This window comes from Podarcis filfolensis, assembly GCF_964270895.1.
Source record: "Podarcis filfolensis genome assembly, chromosome: 3".
Classification (NCBI taxonomy): domain Eukaryota; kingdom Metazoa; phylum Chordata; class Lepidosauria; order Squamata; family Lacertidae; genus Podarcis; species Podarcis filfolensis.
Window position 1 is genome coordinate 60,137,119 of NC_139606.1, and position 20,730 is coordinate 60,157,848.

A 20,730-nucleotide genomic window follows, 5' to 3' on the forward strand; every position below is an offset into this window, starting at 1 on the left:
CTAGCACATTATTTTTTTTAAAAAAAGCAAGGATTGGAGGCACATTTTCATTCTTACATCTGAAAAGGTTGTTTTCTAGATTGTGTATGGTAAGAGTAAAATCTAACTGCACTAACATTAATCCCACCCATGGGTGCTAGGGCTGGGTAGTATTCAGAGATGAGCCTGGAGCCTGAAAACCAAGGAGCCCTAGGAGCAACCAGGAGATAGGATGGAAGAGCAAGTGAGGTCCAAAAAGATAAGGCAGGAGCAAAGAGCAAGCCAGACATCAGGATGGAATGATAAGCAAAGGATGCAGGAACTAGGAATGGACAGACATCTATACTTCTGGTCCATGCCAATTTACGTGTGTACAGTGGTACCTCGGGTTAAGAACTTAATTCATTCCGGAGGTCCGTTCTTAACCAGAAACTGTTCTTAACCTGAAGCACCACTTTAGCTAATGGGGCCTCCTGCTGCTGCCGCACCGCCACCGCGTGATTTCTGTTCTCATCCTGAAGCAAAGTTCACCCGAGGTACTATTTCTGGGTTAGCGGAGTCTGTAACCTGACGCGTCTGTAACCTGAAGCATCTGTAACCCGAGGTACCACTGTATATTGATAAGTCTATCCTGCTCCATTTTCATGTGAATCTGTGGATTCTTTAAAAAAAAAAACACTGTACAAAAGATTGTATTTAAGAATGTGTTGATAAATGCATACTTTATCACAAAATACTATTTTGATACATATTTTATTTCAGCGTACACATTTGTAAACACCTTTTGGCCTAAAGTAAGCATCTTATTATAATACATTTGGGTACATGTTTTTTTTTTGGGGGAGCCAATAACTGTACAGTAAGCCCACAACTTATACACATTTAACTTGTGGGCATTCAGCTTTATGCATGTGGCAAAAAAAAATTGGAAAGGGGGGTTCCAGGAAAAAGGACTTTGGCAATCCCATCCACCATTGAACCCAATTTGTGTTGACTATACACAATTTTGGTTTGGGCTTTAGGTGCGATTCCCAGAATGTAATCCCCATGTCAGTTGTGGGCTTACATTTCTAGTAAAATTCGGAGAAGGGCAAATTGTGGAGGATAATTATATTCCAATTTGCATCTTAGTTGAGGAGTTTCATATTGTGCCATGAATTCTCAGCTCTATTTACCTCTTGACTAAGGACCCAGTCCAGGCAACTCTCAGAGTGCAGTGGAAGATTATAGGTAGACTTGCTTCCACATGGTGTCTCTTCTCCTACCTAATGGATGGGAATGATGGGGAACTGATCCTCAAGGTATCAGTATTCCCTATTACATGGTAGAAACTTCAAAGGACTCCTCTCAGCTCAATTTGAAATTGGGTCAGTATTTAAATATATATATTTAATGCACACACATATCTCTCTATATCCTTTATGTAGATTTATAAATTGGTAAAAGGTTAAAAAAAAAGAAATAAAAAAGTAAAGGACCCTGGGCAATTAAGTCGTCATATTTGACTATGGCCTGCGGTGCTCATCTCTGCTTTCAGGCTGAGGGAGCCGGTGTTTGTCTGCAGACAGCTTTCCTGGTCATGTGGCCAGCAGGACTAAAAGGCTTCTGGAGCAACAGAACACCTTGATGAGTGCCAGAGCACATGGAAATGCCATTCACTTTCCTGCTCCAGTGGTACCTATTTATCTACTCATGCTGATATGCTTTCCAATCGCTAGGTTGGCAGGAGCTGACTGGTATGTAATGTTTGCTGCAGTTTTCCATATTGCCTTTCCTATTGTCCTGCCTCTGGTTAGTTTGCAGAACTTGGACCAAAGAGAAAGAGACTAAAAGCACATTCTACACATGAACAGATCTTGTTTTACATTCTGAGCTATATGAGAGAACTCCTCGGGGAAATGACATTTAGATCATATCTGTTGAGCATTGGCAGTTCCTGTTCTGAAGCAGGCAGGTAGTGGCAATCCCACTACTTCTAGTCACCCTCAAGGATGTCAATCACAGCTAAGAGCAGAGTGATTCCTCTGGGGTAAGTAGACTGGAAGTACAGATCTTAGGTGTCCCCAGGACCAATGGCTTGGAAGCCCCCCTGATCTCACTGAGCACACTGAAAATTTGCAGAAGGAGTGTCCACTCATTTATTGCCTTTCCCTCTCATGATACATGTTTGGAAAAGGAGATGAGGAGGCCAGGAAGTCATGGGATGGTTGGCTCTAAGGTGATGTAATTATGAGCTGAGCTAAACTTCAAGAGCAGGGTTGGTTTGTCTCATATTTGGCATGCATTTTACAAACTATGTCTTCTCTTTCTGAACTGCCCATTCTAAAATTCAGTGCCATCCCTAATATTGTCTTGTGTTGACTGCTACTGCGTGTCACCTGCCAAATCTTGTCAAATACTGACTGCTACATGTCAGATACAGTTAAATTTCGACTGCTGTCGAATGCCACCTGTCAGATGCTGTCAAATGTTGACTGCCACTGAAAAAAAACTGAGGGTGGCAAACATTGATGCCGAATATAAAACATTAACTGAATATCCGCAAGGCCCCAGAATGTTCTGATTTGCAGGGCATCCCACAGTGTAAATCAGCTGGCCCTAAATTGTTGCCCGCCAGATGTTATGGTCCATGTTATGGACTACAGTTCCCATGATCCTCAGCCAGCATGGCAAATGGTCAGGAACAATAAGAATTTTAGTCAAAATCATCTGGAGGGCACCAGGTTGGGGAAGCTGGTAGACTGATTACTAGTCCTTTTTTTAAGGTGAATGTGATACAGGAATCTCATCCTCCTTTAAATGTGTGGAGTCATGAGACATCCTTCTCCTCCCATTCTCTGGTTAACGGAAATTTTAGTTCAGTTGATGGACTGAGGGGGGAAACTGCCCTGGCTGAAGGTAGTTTTACACCAAAGGAGATGGCAACTTCTGAGACAACATGCACTATTAGTGATGTTTATGAATGTCATGTCTTTCTAATCAACATCTGATGTCAGAGGAACACAAAACCAACTTTCTAGATAACAATTTTAATTCTTATGGAGAATTATGTAATCTTAGCTGATTTAATGGCATGGATTTACTCTGTATTAAAGGCAAATTGTTTGAGCAAGTGTCAGCCAACTAAAGGTCTCTGACAGGCACACTTTCTCCTCTCCTACACAGCCACTGGCTGCCACTGTGTGATGAGAGAAATCAAGCAGGTGGCAACAACAGAGAGGGCTTTTTCAACGATGGCATCCCTGGTTATAGAATTCTCTCACCAGGGAAGTTTGCCTGGCACCTGTCTTGTTGACTTTGAGACACCAAGTTAAGGCTTTTTTATTTTCTTGGGCATTTTAAAGGAAAATATTTGTAAGATCCAATGGAAAAAGAGGCTGTTTTGCAAACCCCGCAACTGTGCCACCCATTTTGCTGTCCGAATAGGTTTTGAAGGTGTGATCAATGTGGAAATCACCTTTGTTTTAACTCTGCACATGTGTGTATTTTTAGAGCATGATAACTACACAATTGTATTTTATAAAGCAATTTCCTACTCTTAAATGCCCTGGAATGTATTTTCATGAAGGGTGGTATGCAAACACTTTAAATAAATAAGTTACTTTTAAAAATAACCTTTAGACCATTAATTCTATGGTAGAATGGACATACTCAAAAAGTTGCTCTATGAGAAAAGTCTTGTGTTGCCTTCCTTCAGTTTGGGTGATTTAAGTCTTTCAAAATTATTCTCCCTCTGAATCAATTGTGTAAACTTGCAATGCACATTTCTGATAGATCCATTCCTCGTTTTTAGCTTACAAGCCGGCGAAACAGCAACAACGGCGTGAGAAGTCTGGTGCAGCCCTGTCCAGTTGTGCTGTCCTGCCACTAGCAAAAGTCTCAGTCACCAACCTCTGATTATTTTTATACTTTGTTTGACAGACACTTCTGGAAATGTCTCCTAGTTTTACGTCGTCAGCAGAGCTCCCAGGCTAAGTTCCTTACGTATCTTTAAATACTGCTAAGCTGATTGGCATTTGCTCACCCCACCCTATAAGAATCATGGGGTCTGCCTTGGCAAGAATTATTGTTATTTTTTAATTGAACAGCTGCCTTTTAAATCGTAAGCCTATCTGTCTCTTTTTTGAGGGGAGGGGGGAGGAAGCAGGTAAACATTAAAACCTGTTCTCCCTAATTGGAGGAAAACACTCTGTAAACAATTGAAAGGTCTTTTCCTACTTCTGGCCTGACATTTCCACAAAATGTTTAATGGCTTGCATGGGCCTAAAGGGTTAGGTTCTTTTTTTAAGCTTCAGGCGCTCCCTGCCAAATACTCGCTTGGACATGCTGTGAGCGGTTTTTTGGGTCACCAGCAGCTTGGGCTATTTTGGGCTCTGTCACTCCTTGCAGATGTAATTAATTGCAATGGTCCTGACAATCATAATTACAGTTGCACTTGTTTCTGATAGGGCTGCCTTAAGAATATTTCCCTTGAAGAGGATCCTACCTTGGATTTTCACTTCCAGAATACAACTCTGCAAGGAGTCTTCGGATCAAAGGGTTAGAGTGCAAAGCATCCTTATCGCTGGGCATATCCATGTGGTTCTCTCTTAGGACTAGTGCCCAAAGTTGTGCAAACAGCAACACAAAGTTCCCTGGAGATAGGGCAATGGCTCTGTGAAAGTGGTGGCTTGCAAACTGGAACCGAGTCATGTGAAAGCATGCTCCCTTCCCCCTCTTCCTGTCACCTCCCAGTCACTGCAAATTCTCCTTTGATTCTCCATCAGCTTTAATTCAGTTTTATCAACACATTATGACTATGAACCTGATTCCCGTCTCAGCCGGGATTTAAAGCCAGATTTTGCAGTAGACTTGCAAACCTTGGTTAAGAGGGAACCTGTTTAGTGTTGCTGCAGATGCTGTGCTGAACTGTGGAAACAAACAGAGGGAGGGAGGAACATATATGACAAGGAGCTTCTGTTCCTGAGACTGGATCCTGATTTGCAAACCACAGTTTGCAGGGAGCCAGCATTATGTCTGCACCAGCACTTATGGTAATGGATGTACTTCTGTGCATCTGACTCCTGCAGTACATATAGGTTGCTTCCCCTGCTCCCAGACAGCTAAACGATGCTGCTTTGTCTGCAATGGCTGGCTTCACTTAGTAAACTCAGAAGTCTCCAGAGGGAAATGTTTTTTGCTTTATCAAATAATAGAATGAATGTTTCCTATTTTGGTGGGATGGAGGTGACAGAACGGAGGCTAATCTGGTCCTAATCTTCCTCAAGAAGTTTGCCAATTGCCAAACCCCTGTGGTTATTATCTACAGGAAGGATACTTCACAAATTATAGAAATTATAAACTAAGTTGAAATAAGGCCACAGTCCCAAGTATGCGTACTTGAATGGTAACTCCATCAAAATAATTAGCACTAGCTTCAGAGAAAATATGTTTTAAGATGGGAGCATTACAGTGAAATATACTTTTACTTTCAGAACTCTAACGTGGAACTCTAACCCTCCTCCTGAAATTCCCTTTGTCTTTCCTGTGCCTCTTAAATGTTTTTTTTTAGCACTGCCACTGGAAGGTAGTGACACTGAATGTGTCCTGGTTTGGTTTGATTTAATATTTCTATTCTGGGTATATCAAAAACACAATAGCATATAAATAAGGCAAAAGACCCAAACAAATCCATAACACAAGTGCACAGAAAACCACGATAAAGCTTATTTCATAACTTTTCAATTGAATTCAGGTCAGGGCTACTACATCACTTTCTAGTGACCAGTCACCTCTTTTCACTGTTTGTCCTTGTTCAGTTTGGACTTAAGGAAATCCACTTCTTGTTACATACCTGTAAGTAGGTGTGCTTTCTTTTTCTGGTTATTTGGCTATAACTTTTGGTAAAATAAAGATAATTCAACAGTTTGCTGCATTATATTCGGCATTAAATTATCTTTCTAATGATATATAATGTCAAGGTATCATTTTATGCCATTCTTCTTAAAAAGACGTATGTTATGAGCCATCAAACCTTAGAAATACAACTTTTCCTAAAGGTTTCCACAATTTTCGCTACTAGTGTAGATGTGAGAATAGCAATGTTATGCTGAGTACCATGAATGAGTTCAGTCAATTTAACAAACAATAAAACAGCAGCAAAGAGATGAGGCTTTAAGCCTATTCATTAAGCTCACTTTCTGATGAGTTAAAACAGACTCCTTAACTTCATGCTCCATAAACACCCTGCGGCAGTTCAAATCTGTCACGGATCAGGCTGCTGTGACAACATTTATACATTTCCATAATACAGGAGTTAGAAAGTGTCATCAGGCTCCACATATGGTGACATAGTTTCCTTAAGTCTGTAAAGTACGAGAGAAATTTTCTGGATAAAAACCTTAATATGGGCTAATGGCACGTTTGATCCTACTAAAAATTAGATATCTGTGGGACAAGTTTTGAACAATGGAGCTGCTCAGAGTGTCATTACTAAAAAAGTGAAGCCATTGTTCAAAATTGTTCCTGGCTGGAGAGTCGTGTGGTGGGAAAATATTTTAACAGGTTTTCCTATTAGACAGACTGTTCTCGATATATAATGCTAGTGTTTAAACTACAATAGAGCCTTCAGCAAGCAATTTCTGTTCACATACTTTTAAAAACAAAACAAAAAATTATCCATCTGGATATTTATATTTCAGCAGAACCTCAAATGACTTGTTTCACTCAACAAAATTATTCTAAACTGGTATATATACAGTGGTACCTTGGTTCTCGAATGGCTTAGCTGACGAACAAATCGGCTCCTGAACACCAAAAACCCGGAATTAAGTGTTCTGGTTTTCAAACATTTTTCGGAAGCTGAACATCCAACGCGGCTTCTGCTTGAGTGCAGGAAGCTCCTGCAGCCAATCAGAAACCATGCCTTTGTTTTCAAACGGTTTCGGGAATCAAATGGACTTCCGGAATGGATTAAGTTCAAGAACCAAGGTTCCACTGTATATTTTCCCATTGGACAATTACAGGATCAGCAGTACTGTACTGGTATGGCCCTTTCATTATTTCTGACATAGTGAATTTATAATTTTTAAAATGAATTCTATTTTCATCCCACCCTTCCTCCAAGTACCTCTGGGTAGTACACATGGTCCCCTCACCCACCAATCCATTTCATGTGCACAACAACCCTGTGAGGTAGGTTAAGGTGAGAGACAGCGACTGGGCCAATTTCTGCTTTGTGGCTCATTGTGGAATTGAATGTGTCTTACCACATCTGGCCTCTATGCCACATAGGTTCTCAAATGGAAGACTATAGAATTTTATGGTAATCTCTCCTCTGTATTCCTGCACACATCCTTTAATACCAAGGTTGTGGTCTCACACATACTTATTTGGGCATAAGCCCCATTTAACTCGGTGAAACTTGCTTCTCAGATGACACGCACAGATTCAGAATTAAAGCATTTTCTTGGAATTAAGCCCTCTTGGCTTTTAAATTAGCTCCCCTTCCCCCAAGTAAATGTAGCTAGGATCAGGAATGTTAGATAGAAAGGGCATGGGTGCAGAAATCTAATGGGGAAAAATGGTCTGTATACAAATGAGAAACTGTACTCATTTTTATATGATGATATTTCATTATTCAGTTGCATAATTAGTTGATATATTTGTACAAAATGCTATACACTTGCATTACGTCTGTATATCACGGTAGATAAGCTTTGCCACAGTTTACAGAAGAATGATGAAAAGTTGTGACATGCATTAGTGAAGTTGTTGTCACAATATTGTCTGGCCCCAATCCAGCTGTGGGTGAACACCACAGTACTTTCTGAATAGTGGGGGCGAAACGCATCAGCTGTTTTGTGAGGAGAAATTGCCATTCTAGTGCCTTTGGGTGCAAGTAAGGATGATTGGCAGAAGAGCTGATTTGGATGAGTGCTACATGTGCAGAATTAACATGAGACGGATCATTAACTTATCTGGGCATAATAATAACAACAACAACAACAACAACAACAATAATAATAATAATAATAATAATAATAATAATAACAACAACAACAACATTATTATTTATACCCTGCCCATCTGGTAAGCTCATGCTGCATACAGAGCAGTTTTTCAGTGGGATACCAGTCACATGAAATGTCAGATGGACAAACTTTTCTCATATGCTTAGAATAATGTCTCAGTTGAGCAAAGAAGGAATTGTCTGTGCAGCTTTCATTTGTGCATGAAGTTCTCCATCCATTTGGAGTATATGTAAAGAAGCTTGCTTCCACATGCATATACCCTTCAGCTGAGTTAGGGCATAGTATTTGATGGATAAACTGAAGTTGGTTCCCTCCACCCCCAAAAAAAGCCAGATGCACATCACTTGCATGGTTCTAACAATTCATTTTGACTTTACCATTTTGTGTGCATCTGTCTTTGTGTGGCAAATCTATGAATGTTAAAATAATTCATGTATAAAAGAAGGAAACCTTTTTAGCAGAGGCAGAAAGCTTCATAAAATCCATAATCCATTATGTTTGAGTCTGTGCACAGTGGTTAAACAACATTTTTGTTGAACGACAAAAGCAAAGAGCTTGGTGCCAAGAGGAAATGATCTCTCTGAAAGGAAACGATAGGTTGAATAGCTTTAGTTGTAGTTTCACCTCTTGAGTTTTTGGTTTAAAGCCATCTCTGCTATCCTTCTCAGAGAAAAGTAAATGCATTCATTGAGGCTGGGAAGTATCATGAGACTGGTTATCATCAAAAATTAGATGAATCTAACCACTGTATACTTTCAAGGACTTCTAATACAATCCAATAGTACTTTTTAAAAGATCTCACTTCTTGGGAAAACAAGATCCAACGAGATGGATCAAAGTTGTGCTTTGAGAAAGGAAAGAAATAACCCCTGTAAACAGAATATAACTGCACAGAATAACTTGGATATAATTGAAAGAAGGGAAGGAAATAGCTATGCTGACGTTCACTTTTGTGTTAATACCAGTTTTTGAGAGGTTACATAATCTTGGAGAGTTGATCATTATTTCTTAGACTGATTACATATATGGATGGCACTAAGGGAAGTGAGCTAGTCACCTACAAATTTTGGGTGCCATTAAAGGATGGGAAATTAAATATATGGTTTAATTATTACCTTGAATATGCATTATTTTGATTGTCCCTCGAGTCTCACGTCTTCAATATTTTCCCCACCTACCAGTTTGATCTTAAGGGTTAACTTATTAAGCCTGACGTTCTCCAAAGTACGCAGATGAATTTACATGCACCAGATTTATATTTCTTCTAATGCAAAGCAGTATTTTCCTTCACAAGAGCCTAGGCATAGGAGATGATAGTGCTCTGAAATGCTTCCAGGACAACAGGTAGCTTGTGAAGCAGAGGAGCTGAGGAGGCAGAGAAACCAAGAAGATGGAGAGTCTGATGGAGAACCCTAGACATCTTGGAAAAAGAGAAGCTGTGTGTGCATCCACAGATGATGCCTGCATCTCATGTATTCATTCAGAATAAGCATATCTTGGGTGGCAGATAGGCCCCCTGAAAACCTGTTCTAATCTAGAAGGACCCGCAATCCTCCAGGACAGATTTCCTGGGAGGCTGCTGAGGAGAGAGGGAATTTCCAAAAACCGCCTTCCCTCCTCTTTCGTGAGCATATTTCTCAGCTAGTGCCACAGTGCTAAGAAGCTTAACCAAATATCAGCCAGTGTTTTTACTTTGTAAAAGTCTGAACTGCATTTGTTCATTTTTAATGTTTCTGTAGAGCATCCAGAGAACTAAGTTAGGTGGGCAGTATACAAACAGAATAAAATAAATAACTGAAAATACAAACAACATGGAAATTAAAATGCAACAGAAGGAACTACATCAAAAGCACATGGGGGGGGACCACCCTAAGTAACTGACAGGACAAATCTAACAATATCTACTCAGGAACAAGTCCAGCCGAATTCAATCAGGTTTACTCCCATGTAGCTAGGACTGAAACTTTAAACATCATCTCGAGCAGAAAGTGAAAGTAATTCTAGTAATAATCGGGGAGGGGGGAAGCAATCTTATCAGCCATGTCATATACTAATTATGTAAGTGAAAAGAATATGTACGGTTGTGTGTTGCCTTGGTATATTGTATACCAAGAGTTTTCAAATGAACTCCTTTCAATAAATTTAACTGGTGTGCATCCTTCACATTGCTTATATTAATATATTGAAAAATCTTTCATGAAGAGGTTGTTGTTACTCATTGAGTTGTTATTTGTGCCAACCACCGTTTCAGCTGGGCAATAACGTGCTGCAAATAAATAATGAAAATAAAATAGGTATACATTTTCATATACATTTTCCAATAACAATTTATGTTCTTCATTCATTGCTGGGTTGTCCTGCATCATTTGATATTTATGAGAAAATCCCCAGGGCACGCTGTTCGCTCTGAAAGTTAAGTCAGCAGCTGCGCCACATTTAACATTCACTTACTTCTCTCAAGAGGATCCTCCGTGTCTCAAATGGGGTCTCTAAAGAGCTACCTCATTTTTCTCCCTGCTGTTTCAGATCCGATTGTTAGCAGTTATATTACTGAAACCATCTTCCCAATTGATAAATACTGGCTTGGAAGCAGGCCTTTGGGAGTTTTTAGTTATCCAGAGGGTTTTAGTCATCCAGACGAATTGCTGAATGACATGAGGTGCCGTATTCCCATATCCTTCCACTGTTTCCGAGTCCTGATTACTGGGGAATGTAAAAATGGGGCCTAGCAGTAGGAATCACGGTACTAATGTAGTCTCCTGGATTTGAGGAGGTACTTAAGTGCTTTCCTGTATTGGATCAAGAGGAAGAATGCCATCATGCACTTGATTGCCACCAAATAGTTATACCCTTCTTGGAAAATCACAAATCCTCTTGCAAGCTAAATTTAGCACAGATGCACGCGTGTGCACTCATATACATTAATCCCTCCAATGTATTTCTTTTGGAAGAGCTAGATATAACATTATCTTTAAAAGCTTGATTTTTGGGGGTGATAATGATAAATATAAACAAGTATTCAGAGTGTTCAAATGAGCATGCGGCAAATGTATTCTTCCCTGTAAATGCAGGGCTAAAAGACCATCCACTTTCCCTGAAAACTAAATGGTCCCTCACGGTAACATTCTTTCTATATATACAAAAAAGGAGTTACCAGTTACAAAACCTCGTTAAGAGTCGCAGCTCTTCCCTTTTTCTTCTTAGGACATCTTACTTTTCCTCCTTATCATGCGGAGATCCATCATGATCTAAACTCTCAAAGGCAGATGCTCCCAAATATAGCATCTGAGTACCTGATTGCCCAATTCACAGGTTTAATTCCCAACTCCACACAGGCCACCTGTGACCCTTCAACCTTCACATCTTCAATGATTTCCCCACCTTCCAAAGCCGGATCTTTGGAAAAGGTCAGGCTTAATAAGTTAACCCCTAAGTACCCAAATGAATCTATATGCACATTTTTATTTCTAGGTAATAGAAAACAGTATTTTCCTTCACAGGGGCCTAGGCATAGGAGGCAATAGTGCTCTGAAATGCTGCCAGGGTAACAGGTAGCTTGTGAAGCAGAGGAGCTGAGGAGGCAGGGAAGCCAAGAAAGTGGAAAGAGTGATGGAGAGCCCTGAACATCTTGGGAAAAGAATATTATGCCTGCATCTCATGTATTCATACAGAATAAGCAAATCTTTAGAAGGAACTAAGAAAATGGGGGAACTTCCCTCATTATTTTGTTGCAGTACTCCTAACATTGAAGCTCATGGAAAAATGCTTGTTATGTGTGGGAGCTGTAGATTCACATCACAGATTTCACATGTGGAAGGAAGCAGCAGACCGAACTGTTTGAAAATAAACGAAATAGACAAATATGCAATTATGTACACATTAAATTCATCTATTTTAATGAGACCTGTGCATGCAGTGTATAGATTTAGCAATAGGATTAAGGTCAATCCCCGAGCTAGAAGCTATACATACTGTTTACAAACCATAATTAGGGGTGAATACCATTTCACAGGGAACATATCTGACTACTTTCCTGATAAAAATCAACTCTTTATAACCAGGATTAAGGTGCTGATTGCTTTTGGCAAAATGCCACAAATGACATTTGTGGTAACAGTAAAATCAGAAGTATGGATTGATTAACAGTACAGTGGTACCTCGGGTTAAGTACTTAATTCGTTCTGGAGGTCCGTTCTTAACCTGAAACTGTTTTTAACCTGAAGCACCACTTTAGCTAATGGGGCCTCCCGCTGCTGCTGTGCCGCTGCTGCGCTATTTCTGTTCTCATCCTGAAACAAAGTTCTTAACCTGAAGCACTATTTCTGGGTTAGTGGAGTGTGTAACCTGAAGCGTATGTAACCTGAAGCGTATGTAACGTGAGGTACCACTGTATCAATAAATGTTTCTATCCATAAGAAACAATTACAATGGACAATTTGGCATGTATTTGCACCTTGAACTAGGGCCACCATTTACAAAAAAATACCGCTGCAACATTCAGATATCAATTTCAGCCTCCATGTATCCCTTAAATTCTGTTGTCCTAAGTGGCTGGCTTCATCTTGCAACACAGGAGGGCTGTTTGTTACCACTGGTCTATCTAGCCTGGTATGGTTTGCACTAATTGGCAGTGGTTCTCTTCAGACAAGTCTTTTCCAGCCCCACTGGGTGATGCCAAACATTGAACCTGGGATTTTCTGCATGCAAAACAGGTGCTCTACCACTGACATTTGGCTCTTCCTCTTTAAACGGCACTATAGTGTTTCAAACCTTGAACTTGTGGCACTTTCCATTTGCTTCATCCCCAGCCTATTTCCTTAGGTGCCAGAAGCCAGAGGAGAGTGGAATTTGGGGACGACATTGGGATATTAGCTAGCTATGGAAATTGGTATTACAGTAAATCTAACACACACACAAAACCCTGCTTAAATTAAACAATTTCTTCAAAAACTTACATTGCTTCGGAAAAAGCTTGATATTTATGTAAATATTTAAAACTGCGAAGATTCATGATTAAGAATATCATATTTTTCATCCTTGCTTAGGCATTAAAATTTAAAGATATATTTAACTGTGAATTAAATAACTTCTAATCAAAAAATATGTGTTATTTAATAAATCTGCAGGCATAGTTGGAACTTCAAGTTTACAATCGTTTGTCTGTGGTAACTTATCACTGAATCCACAGCTGAACTCTTATACATGTTGAGTTATTGAAGAGGGTAGATATCTTTCTCTCTCTTTTTAAAACTTGAAATCTGAGAACCATGGTAAAAATAACCCCATTCATTTTTACTTTGTAAGAATCTGAGGCTCTGAAGCACTGGCAAGATCTCCTGTATATCATCTACTACAGATTGATGAACTTGCTTTCAGACGAAAGAAAGCCTGCTAAAGTATAAAATAAGGCAAAATAAAGGAATTGTGTGCCTTGCAGCACATGCTCTTGTTCTTGACCTACAAAGAATCTTGTCAAAAGAAAAGGAATGGATTGGGACTGCCCTCGACCACACAGTGTATTTAGGATCATGGAGACAGGAACCCAAGGGAAGCAAAAACTTTGTGTCAAAAAGAAACGCTTTCACAATGGATTTCAAGCTCTTAGGTAAATAATGCAAGGTGGGTAGGTAGGAAGTACAAAGCTTCTTGTATCTGGATGGAATGGGGTCAGGCATGTTGCCATTCTATCCTTTGATTCAACTGAGAAGCAGACTTGGAGCTAATTCATACATTACCACAACAGCATGATAGCAGCTATCCTCTGGCTCCAGTAACACTTCCATGCAAGAATCACACAGGCATAAATACTCAGGCAGTGGCAGGGTATGTAAATGGTCCCACCATGTGGTTTCTCTGTCCATATGGTACACTTGAACACACACAGTCTCCTTGCAATATATATGTGCAGATCAATTTTGTATGGCGTCTGTGCAAATTGTCCTTTTTGCTAGTGTTATATCATCTGAGGCCCTTTTCCTGTAAGGCTTCTAAAAGTTTGCTGAAGCTGGAGACAGACAATTTTTTTAAGGAGTGAGTTGAAGGTGTTATGAAGCACCTAACATTGCCTATACTCATTTTATTATTTATATATTTTATTACAACCCCCCCCCATTCTGATTTTCTATAGAACCTATATGCTAGTCAGCTCACAATTTTAATATAAACATAGCTACTAATAAAACAAACACTGAATAATTTAAATAGCAATATTTAGGGTGCAATCCCATGATCATAGGGTACTATAATTTATTCTACATTGGTAGTCAACCTTGCAGAGGCCACTATTTTCAGCCCCAGGATCCTCCATCGTTGTCGCTCCTCTGCTGCTAGCTTTGGGTTTGCTGGCCAACACTGAAACTGGCATACTTGTTTTCTGTCCAGCTGCTCTGACTCATGCAAGACTGGCAGGGCTCTGAATTTGGTTGTTCTTTTGTTTTCTCCACCCGCTTTTTCTCCATTCTTCTATTAAATTGACCTCACATTAGAACCATGCTGGAATAATTTGGTATTCACTGTCCACAAAAAGGCAGGCAGTGATGAAGGCCAGGTGTACCTCTCTGGAGTTGGTGTTCCAAATCTCAGCCATAACTGAGAAAGCACACCTCTCCATGCCAACTTGCTGGCAAGCAAACATGGAGGAGGGTCTTTGGGATGAAATGGACTCCTCTGTCAGGTTTGTAGAGGAAAAGGCTATATCCTAGTCCCAGGCTGCTTAGGGCTCTGAAAGTCAAAACCAGCACCTTGAACTGAGCCCAGAAACTAATTGGCAACCAGGGAAGTTAGTGAAGACCAGGGAAGTTAGTGAAGGATCAAAATAAATGGAACACCTTACTTTCCTGGCCTTGCCAAAACCTTAGCAGCCACATTCTGGGTCTGTTATTATCTCTGATTAAACAGGCATTGGAGGTTTGTAGCACTATAAAACTCTGAAAAGCCTGACCTGAAAGGCAACAAAAAGAAAAGGAGAAACAACAAGAACCATCACCACTTATCCTCTGTTTCCCATTTGGATCAATATATTACCTTTTGTGTTTTTGGTTCTTCATTAGAATATGAATAAGCAGTTAGATGACACTAAGCTAAAACTGTTCTATTAACAAAAAGGCTTGTATACTTAGAGCCATTAGAAATGGCTACGTTTTATAATCACAGTCACAGACTCAGAGGGTCCTGGGACACAAATAATGAAAAATAGAGTGAGCCAAGCGTTGTTCTGCAGCATCTTCTTGCAACGGTATAAGGAATTTTGTTTGCACAACTGTGATCACATTCTGCTTCACTGGCACTCTAAAAATATTACTGGGCAAAGAAGTAACAACTTTGATTGCCGGGGGAGTCATGCGGGCCTTGGGCACACCAGTGATGGGTTTAATAGTGTAGTATTAACTGTGATTGATGTGTGAGCAAACACTCAGATCAGTGATACAGGTGGTATTTGGTTGTATGTGTAAGGCAAGGAAAGTTACAACAGACCGAAGTTTCTAGTCTTGGGAATGAGTGGTGTTTCACACCAAGCACAGAAAAATAAGCATGATGTGCATATTCTGGTAACACACTTAAAACCAACATCTCTTCAAAGTAATACTACACACACAAACAAAAAAACAAACAAAAAAACAACCCAACAGAGAAACAACCATCCATCGACTTTTTCCTTTGTAAATAGTTGTGTAAAGCAAAGACAAAGTTCAAAGTCCAAGATATATTGGTTCCTAAGGCAGAAAATTCAAATAGTTCCTGCGTTCTCCCAGTTGCAAAACTGTAATAGGAAATTTTGGCTGCAATGCTATGTATACTTATCTGGGATTAAGCACCACTGAAGAGGTTGAGTTTATGATTAAACATACATGGTAAATAATAATTTGAAAGTATTCAATAGTACCCTAAAATCCACCACCTGAGGTGAGCTGCCTTATCTTGGTAGTGTGAACCCTGGTACAGAAGTGCACCTGTACAAGTAGAATCCCACACAAAACCAGATGCCTAAGGAAGGGGAAACTTTCAGACTTTTGTGGTTTCCCTCACAGGTTAATTAGTTCCCTCTGTGAGACTGATATGCAAGATATGATGATAGCCATTCCTGTCATTTGTCCCCAGTTTGTAATCAACATGGAGGTTTCATTTGCAGCTATTATAGCTAATAGTCCTTGCTATATTTTTCCTCATTGGATTTGTCTGTATTATTTATCTGTTGCACTTTTAAACCTGCCTTCATCAAATTACATCCATTTCGTTGAACACTGGGTCCTCAGTTGTTGTTCAACTAAAACTCCCATCATACCTGATCACTGGATAAGCTGGCTGGAAATGATGGGAGTTATGGCACCCCAAGTTGAAGAACAGATAAACAGATCATAGTCTAGCCATCTTAGGATCCAAGCACACTTTCCCCACTCAACTCCTATGACTGATAATTCTAAAATGGCAGTGGGGCAGAAACCACACGCCCCCAGTGTTGTGCTGCCTCCTGATCTCCAGCTGAAGCAATGCAAAAGCAGTGCATGAGAGAAGACCGAGACATCCACTGCGGAATGTAGCGAAGTAAGCTGCCTACACTATGCTTTGCCATAATCCAAACATCCAGCAGGCTCTGTATGGGCAAGCGTGAGCGGAAGGCAGCTCTGGATCTACTGGGCATCACGCATTAGATGGGCAAGTAGATTTCTGACTCCTAGTTGTTTAACAATAGCATCAACAAAATGAACCCCTTGCTGCCCTAAATACTACTACTGAAATGAAGAAAGCTTTGGGGAAGGGAGGCGCAGATTGCTGTGTGTGGAAGGGCTGTAAAATCCATCTGGTGCTACTGGAAACAATTATTCAATTCTATATGTATGCCTTTTGCGCAAGGCTCTAGTTGGCAAATACTGGAGCTTTAGTAAAAAAAATCTAGAGTAGATCCCACAGGCCTGAAGTCTGCCCACTCCCGTTTTGTTACCTGACAGAAATTCGCCAGTGTCCCTCACCATCACTCAATGCACCCTGTTTTAACCCCAGCTTCAGGGATTCAGGGCTGTGGGCTGCCCAGTGTGAAGTTGAGGTGGGTGGGCTGGGAGGGATCCAAGCAGAATACGAAGGCCATGCTTGTTTGCTTTCAAATCACTGCAAGCGGAGGCTAGGAAACCTTCTCCCCATTATTGGGCAAGCACCTTCCTCTCGGGCAAAATGGCTCTATCCCCAAGGGAGGCTGAGCGCACCTTCCCTTCTTCTCGGAACCGGCGGGAAACTGAAGAAGGGGCGGGGCAGCAGGAAACTTGCGCGCGCAGCAGGGTCGGCGGCGTGGGAGGGGCTAGGCCAACGGCCCGAAGTGCACGTGCCTCTTCCCGCCAACGTAGCGCCACCAGCCAATGCCCGCGCGAGAAAACAACCAATAGCGAGAGGGAGCAGCCGCTGCTGTAAACATGCTTCTCCCTTTCCTCCTTCACACACGCACACATAAATAAACGCACGCGCCGACGTTATCCCGCGGCCGAGCGCGCCACCACAAAACTTGCCACGGCTCCCTCCACAAGGGCAAAAACAAGAAAGCATCCAGAAAGTTGGGCAACGTGGCGCGCTTCCTCCCCCCCCCCCGCGCCTCCTCCCAACTCCCCTCACGCGCGCGCCTGGGTGCGTGTTTTAGTTTTTCCAATTCTCCTCACGGAAAGCTGCTCTCTTTTGTTTTCCTCACAGTTGTACTTTTCCCCCCTTCTTCCTTAACTACTTGAAGAAAGACAGTGGTGGTGGGAGGAAGCACAACTTTGGAAGGGGTGCCCCCACCCCCTTTTTTATTTTTTTGCCTCGACTTGGAACAGGGAAGAGAATCAATCAATAAAGGCGGAGCGGCGAGCACGGGAATAAAAGTGGTGGCAGGAGAAGGTGAGTGCGCCTCTTTTCTTTCCCTCCCCCTCCTTCCTCAGTTTCTACCATTTGCTTCCCTAGAGGGGGTCTTCCCTGGTGTATGTGGGGGACATCCCTCTCCTCCCCCCCCAAACACCGCCGCCCCTTATCTAACGCCGCTTTCCTCTTAAACAGCCCCCACAAGCGAGTGTCTCCTCCTCCTCCTCCGGAGGCAAACATGCCCAGCAGCCCCCAGCTCAGCTGCTGACGAGGAGGCCCGACGGCGCCTTGTCTGGCGCGGGGGGGGGGTGAAGGTCCGTTCCGCGTCCGCGGAGCTACCGAAACCCATTTTGCCCTTCGCGTCACGGGACGAGGTCCAGGAGCAGAGAGGGCGAGCGGGCGTGTGTTTGTGTGCACGGCAGAAACACGCGACATTTTGCCGAGAGGGGGACGAGGGCGACGGTGGTTGGACTCGGCAGGGACTTGGTGCCCCCCGCCTCAAATCTCTTGACTCCCTCCAGGTGACCTCGCCTCGTTATTTGCCCCGTAACGGGGGGCGAGAGGAAATCGAGGGGCGTCCAGGGAAAAACAACCGCAAAACTTTTTGCCTCGTTCTCTCTCCTGAATCCCCACTTCGCCGGGGCGATTCTGTCTCGGGTTTCCTTCCTCGGCTTCTTATGCCATTATAACAAACGTGACATACCGGTAAGAGAAATCAGGCGGCCGCTTTTGATCTCGCTGCGCTGCTCGTCGCCGTCGCTTTCCGGGTTTCTGTTTCAAAGGCTCGCCTTCGCTCCGGGTCCCCCCTGGGCGAGCTGCTCGACCCGAGCCAGGGCGGTGTGGTGTTTCAGCTCCGGGGAGAGAGAGAGAGGGGCACGGTCTGGGTGCGGGGTAGGGTAGGGTTCTCCCCCCCCCCTTCTTGACCGCAAAAAAGTCTCTTGAAAGTTTCGGTGCGAGGGCTGGTGTTGTGCAACTTGCCAGCAAATGGAAATTGCACGCATGGAGGTCGTAGAATTAAGAAAGTCGCTCTGCGAACGGTGGGAATTGATGCCAACTTTTTGGGAACGACCGTAAACTGTTTTTCTTTCCCCTGGACTTGGATTGTAAAGCTTGGATCTGGAATATATATTACTCTGCTCCGTTGAAGAGCCTGGGACTTCCCAGCCTCCGTCTTACGTTCTTTTTTTTAAAGCAACATCGCAGTTGGTTTTTTGTTTTAAAGGATATAGGTGCTGTTCAGGCTGGCGCAAACGTAAAATACAGATAGATTTCTAGACTAGTAGAAAGGTACAGAGCTCAAGCGGCTTTTTGTTTGTTTCACTCTCTTTCAGAAAAACCGAGTGTGTGCATGTACACAAAGCAGCTACTGCTTTGTTTATGTGGTGCTGGTGGGTGGTGGGTGGGGGCGAAGGAACTTTCCTGATCTCAGGGAGTATCGTGATCTTCGCTTAGGTGTAATAATCACTATAACGGGGCTTATGTTTTGCTCTGAAACCACTTCCACGTGGAGAGGTCTGGTGTGTATGTACATACTTGAAGTAATAGAATTCTCAGTGTTCGTCCCAGTGGGCTTTTGGCCATTAGTTTGACTTTCTGCCTGTCATTAGACACTCCCAAAATCTGCTATAAAAGAGCTGAAGGGTAGCTTTTGGCTTTATGGTTGCATGGTATGTTGTTTTAACGTTCTTTTTCTCTTACCTTGAGGCCGTTGAATCATTGGTGGGGAAATGTGAATTGGTAAAATGTGTCTACATGCAAACTTCCATTGTCTGCTTTTTTTAATCTGATGATCACCTTACCTTTGCATCAATTTCATTGTCATGCATTGAAAAACCATTGGCGTATGAAGTGCTGCTTTTCCAGTGAAGATTCAGGGATTGACAATGGGGTTTTGTCTACCTGTGAGAAAATTACTGGTATTGAAATCTTACATAATTGTCATTTGTTTGATATTTTACCCTGTGGTCAAAGTTTTTAAAACAAAATGTATGTTGCTTTTATTCCACAATCCCCATGAATAGAAGTTTGCAGAGAATATCCCATTACCATTAGTAGTTCACATATCTTTAATATGGAATTAAATTTACTTTGAAAGATAGTGTTTTGATCAAAATACATTTTTGATACATTTACTGGTTAATTAGAGTAAGAAAGTACATCATAATTTGATTCAAATTTGATGTGTCCTATATATTCCCTTCTCTCTGATCAGATTTTTAAAGAAAGAAATTGTGGAGTTCTAAGCCAACTTTTCTTAGGTTTACGAGCACTGCTTTACTTTCCCTCAATAAAGCTGTAGTAAAGGCACATAGGTTTTGTATATCAGCGCCATACTTCATTCTCGCTGCATTACACCGAGAATACAAACTTTCTCACTTATTTTGACATAGTTTTATTCAGTGCTTTATTATCTATCTTTGAAAGAACAAGCTCATATATAAAATAATCTCTAGCACTTCTATTCTGTTTATATTGTAATGGAACTTTAAGTCTTGCCACAAAATGAAAGCCACATATTTACAGATGTGTTATGGGTGCAATTAGTAATGTAATACTTTTTCCCTATTGCTTTGAAGTATACTAGCATATATTCAGTGTATGCTTATTTCATCTGGCACAATGTTTTTGGAACCCTTTGTTCCTGTGCAATAGAAACCTGTTTTGACAGTAATTGACAGAGAGCTCATGGACAGAATTCTAGGTCATGCTGCCATACTATTCTTGAGTTTCTCAGTAGTATAGCTCACAATGATTTATTACATAAATTCATTAGAGATGCATATTTAAATCTGCATTCCTAAGCACATAATCTTGGTCGTTCTCCTGTTATCGGTGAAACTTACTTTCAAATAAACGTTTTTTAGGATTGGGGATCACAACATCTTTTTAGGCCATTGATGCAAATTTGAGATGCAAACAT

General features: G+C 41.5%; 1 protein-coding gene and 1 long non-coding RNA gene across 45 annotated transcripts in view; one reads left to right on the forward strand and one right to left on the reverse strand.

Moving 5' to 3' along the window:
- Positions 1–18,655, reverse strand: part of LOC310760027 — a 49,690-nt gene extending 31,035 nt beyond the window's left edge. Inside the window, exon 1 of the long non-coding RNA XR_014546701.1 lies at positions 18,514–18,655. This is a non-coding gene — a long non-coding RNA (uncharacterized lncRNA). The remainder of the gene's footprint in view (positions 1–18,513) is intronic.
- The window catches only part of EYA4 (EYA transcriptional coactivator and phosphatase 4), a 117,780-nt gene continuing 114,436 nt past the window's right edge, over positions 17,387–20,730 (forward strand). For 6 of the 44 annotated variants that reach the window (XM_083607707.1, XM_083607721.1, XM_083607720.1 and 3 more), the window contains exon 1: positions 17,391–17,849. The gene's annotated coding sequence lies outside the window, so the exon portion shown is untranslated. Of the gene's footprint in view, positions 17,850–18,027; positions 18,516–18,568; positions 19,098–20,730 lie in introns of those variants that run through there. The other 38 variants (XM_083607727.1, XM_083607729.1, XM_083607704.1 and 35 more) reach the window with 19 other exon arrangements.